Source organism: Colobus angolensis, unplaced genomic scaffold (genome assembly GCF_000951035.1).
Source record: "Colobus angolensis palliatus isolate OR3802 unplaced genomic scaffold, Cang.pa_1.0 Scaffold100, whole genome shotgun sequence".
In the NCBI taxonomy this organism is placed as follows: domain Eukaryota; kingdom Metazoa; phylum Chordata; class Mammalia; order Primates; family Cercopithecidae; genus Colobus; species Colobus angolensis.
The window spans coordinates 2229573-2240601 of NW_012110920.1; the positions used below are offsets into that span (position 1 = coordinate 2229573).

General features: G+C 38.5%; 1 protein-coding gene across 1 annotated transcript in view; it reads left to right on the forward strand.

Moving 5' to 3' along the window:
* Nucleotides 1-1365: 1365 nt before the first annotated feature.
* The window catches only part of CEP85L (centrosomal protein 85kDa-like), a 200250-nt gene continuing 190586 nt past the window's right edge, over nucleotides 1366-11029 (forward strand). The window contains exon 1 of the mRNA XM_011937342.1: nucleotides 1366-1475. The gene's annotated coding sequence lies outside the window, so the exon portion shown is untranslated. The remainder of the gene's footprint in view (nucleotides 1476-11029) is intronic.

The following is an 11029-nucleotide window of genomic DNA, read 5'->3' on the forward strand; positions in this document are numbered from 1 at the left end:
GGGAGGATTGCTTGAGCCCAGGCATTTGAGGCCAGCCTGGGCAACATGGCAAAACCCCATCTCTATAAAAAACATGAAAATTAGCCAGGCGTGTTGGCACACACCTGTAGTCCCAGCTACTTGGGAGTCTGAGGTAGGAGAATCATCTGAGCCTGGGAAATTGAGGCTGCAGTGAGCTGAGATTGAGCCAGTGCATTCCAGCCTGTGCATCACAGCAAGACCCTATGTCAAAATAAAATTAAATAGGCCGGGCGCGGTGGCTCAAGCCTGTAATCCCAGCACTTTGGGAGGCCGAGACGGGCGGATCACGAGGTCAGGAGATCGAGACCATCCTGGCTAACACGGTGAAACCCCGTCTCTACTAAAAAAAAAATACAAAAAACTAGCCGGGCGAGGTGGCGGCGCCTGTAGTCCCAGCTACTCGGGAGGCTGAGCAGGAGAATGGCGTGAACCTGGGAGGCGGAGCTTGCAGTGAGCTGAGATCCGGCCACTGCACTCCAGCCTGGGCGACAGAGCGAGACTCCGTCTCAAAAAAAAAAAAAAAAAATTAAAGTGAATGGATGTAAACTTCTACCACAAGTAATTATTTGATAAATGACACACCTATCATCTTGTTGATTCATGTATTATTCACTGAATATGTATCTAGCCCAAGGAAGCTGGGCAAAGAACAGCTGGTACACATGGTGGCAGCGGAGCATACAGGTTCCCACTCATCTTACCCGTGGCTGAGACTTACCTACCGTCCCTCCTCTTACTCCCCACATCTCTATCGCCGGCGTTTTTCTCCTGTCTGCACAAAGAAAGCATACTCCCTGAAGGAACAAAATGGGCTTCCAGGAGTACTAGGGCTGTGTCTCTGGAGGAGCACAGGCAGCCTTGTGTGATGTGTGAAGGTAAAGGATTTCTTCAAAGTCATGTTCATGCCTTAGAGAATGCCTGGAGACTGTAAGTTTTTAAATTATTTCATTAAACTCACTGAAGGTAAGAGAGACAAGTAGTGTCCTAAAAACATGCAGTTATTTTACCTGTAATCCATTTTCCAGTAAGTGACTACTGAGATAGCTGGAGCACAAGAATAGGTAATGGCTTTGTTTTCCCAAGATGTAGTCACTGCGATTATTTTTAGATGAAAGATTTGGAGCCAGAAGCACAACTCATAATTATGTTGCTATGATTCTACAACCAGTTGTTATGTAGAATTAATTCAACTGTGAAAACTTTAAAGTTACCACATTTTCTGAAAAGCCTGAAAAACTGAAAGTAAAATGTTCTGTGACACGCAGTGCTGTTTCCTGAGAACATCTACCATCGCTCCACTTTGCAACTTTTATACTTCCTGCTTAGCCCCCCTTTCATCCCAGTTCTTACCCTGCTCTATGAATTACTGAAGTCCACTGATAGTCCTTCCTTCGTGAAGCATTCCTGAAGACCCCAGCCTAGCAGATCTCCCCTTCCTCTGACCTCCTGTATTGGTAGTGTATTGTCTACACCTTTCTTAGAACCCCTCATTTTTGCCCGTGAATTCTAGTTTATTTTCGTATCTATCTCACTATTGTCAAAGCTAGATTTGTACTATGTAATATAGTTGACTATTCGTATCCATTGGTTTTACATCTGCAGATTCAACCAACCATGAATTTAACCAACTGTGAATTCAACCAGTGACTGATTATAACCATTTGGAAAAAGGTCAGGTGCAGTGGCTCACACCATAAGCTCAGGACTTTGGGAGGCTGAGGCTGGAGGACTGCTTGAGCTCAGGAGTTTGAGACCAGTCTGGGCAACATGGCAAGACCTAATCTCTACAAAAAAATACAGAAATTAGGCAGGCATAGTGGTGCATGCCTGTAATCTCAGCTATTCAGGAGGCTGAGACAGGAGGATCACTTGAGGCCAGAAGGTCGACCCTCCAGCCTGGGTGACAAAACAAGATTCTGTCTCAAAAAAAAAAAAAAAAAAAAAAGAAAAGAAAAAGGAAAAACTCCCAAAGAATAAAAAATAATAGTACAACAATAAAAAATACAACATGACAACTATTTACATAGCACTTATGTTGTGTTAAGTATTGTAAGTAACCTGGACACGATTTAAATATACTGGAGGATGTGCATAGGTTATATGCAAATACTATGCCCATCTAAATAAGGGACTTGAGCATCCTCAAATTTTGGTATCTTTGGGGATCCTGGAACCAGTCTCTCTTGGGTACCAATGGACAACTGTAATTTTCCATTTCAAAAACAGTATGTCAAATCTGTATCAAAAATCTGGAAGAGAAAAAGAAAAGAATGCATCTCATCATTTTGACACAAATTGTGTACTCATTACTTTAGGCTGTTTCTTCCTAAACCTTTTTCTATGATTATTTTTTCATTGATTTAATCCTAGTGGATATGCAATTTCATATCCTTTTTTCAATTAATGTTGCATCACAATCATTACTCAAATTGCTACATAGTCATCATAAATATTTCTTTAAAGGCTGCAAAATATTGACTACTTTTCTATTGTTAAAATTTTAGATTGTTTATCATATTCCACCATTATAAACAACACTGCAGTTGACATTTTCACGCATATAGTTTTTCCACTGTGTGTGTTTCTGTATGTACATGTACATTTTGATTTTTTTCCCTTATGATAATGTCCCAAAAGGAAACTTACTGAACCAAAGAGCAAGATTGTTTCTATGGCACATATAGCCAAGTTGCTTTCCAAAAGAGTTGGTCCAATGTATATTATTAGAAGTATATGAGAATATCATTTTCTCCAAACCTTCACCAAAATTATTTTCTTAATTATTTAATCTTTATATAAATGAAATGGGATGACTTTAGTTCACTGCTTTAATTTTTTTTTACCATGAATTGTTTTAAGCATACAAAAAAGTAGGCAGAAAAAAATATATAACCCCTGGTCCTGGTTTGTCAAATATGAACAAATTTCCACATTTGCATTACATTTTATAAAAATAAAATACTACATATAACTGAAGCCACTGTGCATCACTTTCCCAAATCCATTCCAATGCCTTCCTCCCTCCCTGTACAGAGACAACTTGAATTTGACGTTTATCATTCCTTTACACTCCCATGTCCATATGTTTTAATTGTTAAATCTTTAATTACCAATGAAGTTGAACTTTTTAATATACTATAGCTAATATTAAAGTGCTCAGATTCTAGAGTCAGATGGAACTGTCTTTGAATTCCTGCTCTGCCACTAACTAACCATGTCTCCTGGGGCCTCTCTATGACTCAGTTGCCTCATTTATGAAATGGAGATAATAATAATTCATACTAATTTTTTTTTTCTTTTGAGACAGGGTTTCTCTCCTATCACTCAGCCTGGAGTGCAGTGGTGCACTCTCGGCTCACTACATCCGCCTCCCGGGCTCAAGCAATCCTCCTGCCTCAGCCTCTAGAGTAGCTGGGATTACAAGTGTGTGCCACCACGCCCAGATAATTTTTGTATTTTTAGTAGAGATGGGGTTTCATCATGTTGGCCAGGCTGGTCTCGAAATCCTGACCTCAAGTGATCTGCCTACCTCAGCCTTCCAAGGTGCTGGGATTACAGGCGTGAGCTACTGTGCCCGGCCAATGCATACTATTCCTTATCACGTTGTTATGAAGATGAAATGGGAAGTTGCATGTGAAATTCTTGGCATAGTGCTCACTTAGCATGCAATAATACCTTTCACCATTACTCTAGTTTTTTTGTGTGAATTATTTGCCCCTTTTCTTAGCAAGACTAGATTACCTAAAACTTGTGCAGCACTTTTCCAACATGATCCTATTTATTCCTCACAATGGCTTTATGAGATAGTGCTGCAACAATCCTATTTGATCCCAATGATAAGCCAGCAGGGAGCAGAGCTGTATTGAAACCCAAGTCTCTGGTGCTGGCACCTCTTGCTTTGAACTTATTTGCTGCAGCTCCATCAACTTTAAAGTCATTTTGTGATACAACGTCATTGGTTTATGAGGTGGCTTTAGTACTATTCTTTAATACAGTCGTTATAGACAGATCCTTCCTTCTCTATTTTTTCCCTGAATATTCTATATAAAAATATTTCATTGTTCTATAAAACTAAATATACTCTTAAACTAAAAAAAAACATTACCACTAATAATATATTACATATACATTATTAGAGATTTAGGATGTTATAGAGTTGGTATTAGTTTCTTTTGATTGTTTTGTAAAACAAAGTAAAGATCTGTATCCAAATTTCAATTTACTAATGCATTAGTCCTAAACATTTTAATTAAAATAAACCCTTAAGGATTCTGAATATTTATTAATAGTTAACTGGAGTACAATTAAAATTTTATTATTTATAAAAATGTAATTTTAAAAGAAAAAGAATAATAACAAACCTTATTGAAATGTATTTAGAAACCAAATTTTGAAACACCTAATTTTTAAGTTGGTTTTTCAAGGCACAAGAAAAAATACTCTGGATATAGGTTCTAATCTACTCTTGTGTGCATTAATAGGACACATGTATAAATACCAATTTTGTTTATACAAGTTTTAAGCTATAAGAACAGCTTAAGATGATATTACATGGTAATCATATTTTACTCAGTTTATCAATATTACATTTTTCCTTTGAAAATTCTGACACCTTGGCCGGGCGCGGTGGCTCACACCTGTAATCCCAGCACTTTGAGAGGCCAAGGCGGGCAGATAATGAGGTCAGGAGTTCGAGACCAGCCTGGCCAACACAGTGAAACCCTATCTCTACTAAAAATACAAAAAATTACCTGGACGTGGTGGCGGACGCCTGTAATCCCAGCTACTGGGGAGGCTGAAGCAGGAGAATTGCTTGAACCCAGGAAGCCAAGGTTGCAGTGAGCTGAGATCATGCCATTGTACTCCAGTCGGGGTGACAGTGCGAGACTGTGTCTCAAAAAAAAAAAAGAAAAAAAGACAATTCTGACACCTCTCACATTAACTGACAGTCTCCTCATCATATCTGAGAAAACCAGATTCAGAGAACTCAGGGTGGGAGTTAATGAGGCAATTACAGACATTACACGACTCTAGGCATGGTGGAATGGGGGTATCCTCAAAGGTGTCTGGAGGAACAAGGAGCATCTTAAGACTCCTGAGGTATGTGAGCTATGGACACACAATCATGCAAAGGATATTGACTGAAATAAGTACGAAATAAGTGAAAACACGTTCAATATAGATCCTGTGAACCTAATTACAGTGTTTGTTTTGGTTTTATTCCAATGGGAAAGTTATCTGGCTTTTTCTCCCAGAAATCACAAGGTTCAAATAAGTAGGAGTATGGGTTACTAGAAATCTATAAAAGCCATTGCGTTATAAATGACAATACGGCCCCTTATCTGGCAATCTGCCAACTTCCCAAGCTCCTGACTGCAGCAGTACTCCTCAGCTGGCCTTTTGCCAGGATCTGAAAAGAGATCAAGGCATACGAGCTTCACTGTGGCTCTTACTTGACGTCTTCAGCTGACACCTTCTCCAGGGAGGCTGGCAGCCACCTCAGCAGAAAGCCACCTTGAAGCCTATCAAGTTTACCTCTTCACAGAGGTTATACTTGCGGGCAAATGCCCACATGTGTACCAAATCATTTTAACGAAGCCCATCATAACCCTCTGGATGAAAATGCAACAGAAAAACTACAATGCCTGGTGCCAGTTCACATGTAGCAGGTAGGTACTTAAGCTACCTGCTTAAGTGTGATAGCTACCTGTGTCACGAAAACATGGAGACACACTCTCATCTGCTGGTTACAACTCATTTCCTCTAAGACATTTTAAGCCATCTGTTCTAAAAGTTGGTATGTGGGGAAGATGAAAATTCTTTTTTTAAAAAAATTATGTGGTAACACCCAAAATCAAAACTGAAGCTAACGTGGCATTGCTCATTTCTGCTCTAATTTTCTGGAAAACAGTTTCAGGCAAGTGAGGACGGCAGCAGGCCCAGGAGCTGAACAAATTCAGGGGCCATCTTAGGGCAAGCTGGGGTGGGATTAGATGTTCCCGTCTGCACTGTTCTCCTAAGCCTGCCATGGTCTGAAACTTAGATCTTGGGCCTGGGCCAGAACCAGACTGACCTTCAAGGGTGAGCAAAGAAGGCAACAGCATCCAGGCAACTGTGGTGATGAATTCTCTTGATATTGCCTTTTCTCTCTATTCTCCCGGAATGCCGATCAAATGCTCCCAATCTACCACCTCCCTTAGTGTCACTATAACTACTGCCTCCTACCGACATTTTATGCCTTTTAAGATGATGAAAATAAATGCTAACTACTATGTCTTTTGGTCTCAGTTGAAAACAGTTATCCTTCAGCTATCTTTCACAATATAAATAACTTGCCCAAATTTGCTAAGGCTAAAGTTTGCTCCATAACTTCATTAGGAGATTACTGTAATGGAAAAAAGTACCTAATTAATTAATATAAAGACTATAATTATTATTATTAAAGATTTATATAATGTCTCAATTAGAGAAAATAGATTCATGTATATCTTATATATATATATCTTTTCAGAATTTCTTTTGTCATCATCCACAGCATATGCATGAGGAGTATAAGTTAATTTTAGATGCTTTGTTCATCAGCAATTCATCTCATATTCTCCGTAAGCACTTGTAATAATGCATGTATTTGATATGCAGGTGGTTCTTTGTGTTTTCACTTTAGGAACTGGTGATTCAAGGGGCATAGAATATTAAAAAATTAGTGTTAATTACTATAATGAAAGTAGAGATTGGTTATTCTACTAGGTTTTTAAAAACTTTTAAGTCTTGCTTGTAAAAAAAAGTATGTAAGATTTTTTTCTGAACTCAGTTTTAGGTAGTATGTTAAAAATAGATTCCCCAAAAGTAACACTACAAAATATTAGGGCTGTTTAAGAAATACCTTGTTTATGCCGCAAAGTAGAGGAAAAAAAGACCAATTTTAATTTAGTCTAGATATGTCCAAATATAATATGATTTTCCCGTTTTTCTAACGCATATTTTCAAAAGTGTATTTGGGACAACCTGATATGTTAAGCTTTTGAGATATAAGCAAAATAGTTAAATGTCAACTTAAAATATTTATTAATTTACTTATAACACTGATTAAATATACTGATTTAAATGTTTTTTCACTTTTATATTTAACATATATTTACAATAATAATTTCATAATTATTGAATTCCATTTTAAAGTGGTCTTTTAAAAGTTTATTTATTTTTAAAAATACAGGTTCTAGATTTTACAACTTGAATTTATGTCAGGCTAAGAGACTTCTGCAATCAGTACACTGTTGAACAAAATAAAATAATTAAGAGTGACCCATACATTAGAGATTGTAAGGACCGCAGTACAAAGTAACTCCATTGTGTTAAAAACAAACGAACAAAGAAGCCTTACCGTATAGCTATTTTATACTGTTTACACAATAGAAAATTAAAAAGCTTAAAGTGTTATAGTGAAGTAACCAATCCTTCACACTTGTGTCTGGTTTTAATTTTTCTGCCCTACTTTGGTACTCAACAAATAATCGCCAGATGAATAATAATATTTCTAAATCATCTTTTTGTTTTTCATATGTATTATTTAAAAACCATAAAGAAATTGGTTCTCCCATAAACCTGAAAATTGTAGTTAGACTCGTCTGTTTCTCTGAATTTATTATAATAACTTGTTAAAATTCCAGAGCTCCACTGAAATCTTAGCAAAAAGGTCCACTCCTTAAATTAGCTCAGATTCCTCTAGGGATTGTTGAAGTGATGTTAACTCTATTTACAGTTCCAGAGCTCCCTACATTCTTTCACTGGGTAAGCAATACGCTGAAAATTCTTTGGAATAAAAAAACCTTACCAATGGGAACAGAGTATATTGAATTGAATTCTCTTCTACTACCTAGAAGTAAGGAAGCTACTATGAAAACTGTCTTAATGATTTAAAAATATTTGAGTAGTGAAGTTGTAACTAATTAATTATTCTTAATTAATGAATTAAACTCCTATTGACATAAATTAACTTCATGTAAATTTCACAAGTTTATAATTTGCTCCTGGAAGTACTCTGAATAGTGGCAAACTTTTCTAATTGGGGGGCGGTAGCTCCCTGGCCCAGTCCAGTCAGAAGCATTGAGGACCTTCTCCTCCAGAGTTCCATGTGCCCAAGTGGTATTCTGAGTCCACTTGAACCTGTCATGTCTGTCTGTCTTTCTGTTTTGGAGACAGGGTCTTGCACTGTCGCTCAGGCTGGAGTGCAGTGGTGCGATCTCGGCTGCAACCTCTTCTTCCTGGGTTCAAGCAATTCTCATGCCTCAGCCTCCAGAGTAGCAGAGACTACAGGCATGTGCCACAATGCCCAGCTAATTTTTGTATTTTTTTAGTAGAGAGGGGGTTTTACCATGTTGGCCACGCTAATCTGGAACTCCTGACTTCAAGTGTTCTGCCCGCCTCAGCCTCCCAAAGTGCTGAGATTACAGGCATGAGCCACTGTGCCTGGCCCAGTTCTCTCAATTCCGCCTTTCTCTGCTGTTCAAAACATAAGACATCTATACTCTTGTATAGTCTTAGTCTATGCTGCTATATGCTGCCTTCCTGGTAACTCATCCTTAGTATACAGTGCTCTCTGGGAAACATTTTCATCATGCTCTGTAGACCTCCTGTTTTCCTATTTAAAACAAAACCACCAATCTTCATCTTCCTCACAGAATGTGTCAGTTGGCTTTTCTGGAAAGTGATGCTAAAGTGGAACTAGGGATGTAAGAGGCTTATTGGAAGGTAACACCTGTGAAAGATGAAAGGCACAGGAAGCAGGACTGGAAAGGAAAGGCTCAGACTACAGTGCACATCTGACAAGTTCCCAGTCAACCCAATAGCAAGCTAGAGAACAAGGACTGATGATTAGAAGGGCTCTGCATTGGAAAGAATGGTCAGGCCCCATTATCTCAGCTGAGATTTGTCACTGGCTGGGGATATCTGGGAAAAGCACGGAGTAGGGCGACTGTGGTTTACGATAATCTATTGATATATTTTAAAATAGCTAGAAGAAAATAATTTGAATGTTTCTAGCATAAAGAAAATTTTTAAGATGATGGACATCCCAATAACACTGATTTGATCTTTACAAATTATATGAATGTATTAAATTATCACATATATGCCCAAAATATGTACCTCTATTATGTATCAATAAAAAATAAAATTAAAAAAAAAGGCTGAGGCAGGTCCTGCAGGCGCTAAAAGTTGGAGGCTGTCAGCTAACTACATTCCTCGTGGCTGAATATCAAGGTCTTTCTTAAAGGGAGATCAGAGAGACACACTCCAAGGTCACCTCACACATCAATTCCTCCACTGTCTCATCTCTCCAATCTTAAACTTCAGCATCCTCCTCTCCCACCCTAACATCGTATCTTTCCAACTTTTACTCCCTTACTCTCATTATATTTGCTTTTCAATTGCAAAAGTTCCACTCCTTTATTCCCATGACCTTCTCTCCATATTTCAGCTTTGTCTTAACTGCTTTTTCCAGATAGGCTACACCCAGTTTCCCATCACTTCATCTATTCTTCCACCAATATCCTTACATTCTTTGCCCCTTTTTCCCACTTGAGTGCCCACACTGCAAAATCCTATTTATCTATCTGCCTTCTTTCTTCCTACACTCAAACTGCTGGTTGCAGCTAAAAGAAAACCATACACCACTGCAGATTAATGTCACATGGTTTCCAGTGTTAGCTGAACCCTAAATACTACACAGAAATCCTATAGTTAGGTATTTCCTTCTCATATGGCATCTGAAAAAAAACTTCCAGTTTTTATTTCACAGCGTGTTGAAGAGCATGGTGGAAAAGGCATGGGCTTTGGAGTTACATGTATCAGATTTGAATTCTCGCTCTTTACTTCCAGTGTGACCTTCCCTAACTTCTCTTTGGTCTTTTCTCCCCATCTGTAAAATGGAGGTATTACTAACTACTCAACATAAAATAGGTAACTGGTTTAGTGAGAAGTCTCAAATCACTGGAAGTATATACTCAAATTTTTTTCTCCCCCAGTAACACTGCCAACTGTACACTGTTGAAAATCCTCTTTTCCACTGAGTACATCTCAATCCAATTCCCTAACATTTTGAACATTTTCAGCTTTCAACAGTCCTCTTCTCCACCAGGGCAGGTCAGATAGGAGGCTGTGTGTGGGTTTGTGTGTGAAGGCATGATCTGCTTTCTTGAATCCACACTTCCTTCTACTTACTGTCCAGTGTCTGAAAAAGCAGGCAGACAGGTAAGGAAGACTTTGTATCCTTACGCACTGTCCAGGTTGCTGTCCCATTTCACTATAAATGATCTTGTTTCTTTCCCTAGGCTCAGGATGACCTGGTGGTTACCATCAGTTCCATTGACAAAGATGTCAGTCCTAAGCAGTTTCTGAAAGCATTGATGGTCCTTTGGAAGATTTTATCTGTTGGCAGAATTCTATCCCTCCCACACCCACTTCCTATCCCAAGGACTGCTTCAGTGGTTCATATCATACCTTCTTTCTTATTGGTTATTGCAACCCAACTCTGGCATCAAAGGTACAGGTGAGATTCATTTTTTGTACCTCCCAGGAATCAGGGACTTGAGATGAGGTGCCCTTGTCCTCTTGGCCTCGCCAGACCACCTAGCTACCTCTCCCTAATTTTCCTTCCTTTATTTTGGTAGCACTGGGCAGGAAATCACAGCCTAGAATAAGGTTTCTATGAACCTGGCTCCCAAAAATTTGGTAAATATTTGTCAAGAGTGTACTATTTCACCATAATTCCTGGACTAATTAGTAACCCCAAAGGGTCAGGAAAAGATACCAGTCACTATTTTATTCTGACACATGTATATAAATTACCATATACAACTGACCTGGCCTATACCAATGAATGTCATTTTTTCTTGGTGAGCTATAACACAGTTACATTTCTAAATTGTATGTTTGTCTCTATTACCAGTATAGGATGTACACACACACTGTTCTAACTATTTTACAAAGATTAGCACATTTAAACCCCACA